Consider the following 505-nt stretch of genomic DNA (forward strand, 5'->3'; position numbering starts at 1 on the left):
AAGCTGGGGCAGCACCTGGCTCACTAACAGCATGCCTGGGCAGCCCCAGAGGGTGCTACCACTGCAGAGGGAAGGACCAGCCACCCCCCCACACTCGACCCATTGGCAGCTTGCCCCACCCCTAGCTGCGGGCATGCTTCAGCTCCAGCAAAAATAAAAGAATTGGGCCCATCGCTGTAACATAAAAGAAAAATTGAAATGGTGGGTTTCAATTTAAAACCCAGTTTCAATTTAGGGTAGCATAAAATAAAACCCTGAGCACTAAACCCCCATCATACCATGTGTACAAGTACTCTCACAGCAGAGTGTGCTCCTGGGAGCATGGGGGAGCCAGCGCAGGGGCTGCTGTGGTGGGAGAAATCTCCCTAAGGTTCGTTGTCTAGCTGTAATTTGATTGACAGACAACGCGGGTAAAGAAAGACAGCTGTTTATTTGCTCGAGCAAAGACCATAAAGCCAGCAAAAGGCAAAATGGCCCCCCCCTAAGGGTGAGGTGATCTTTTATA

The sequence above is a fragment of the Alligator sinensis genome, unplaced genomic scaffold (assembly GCF_000455745.1).
Source record: "Alligator sinensis unplaced genomic scaffold, ASM45574v1 scaffold662_3, whole genome shotgun sequence".
Classification (NCBI taxonomy): domain Eukaryota; kingdom Metazoa; phylum Chordata; order Crocodylia; family Alligatoridae; genus Alligator; species Alligator sinensis.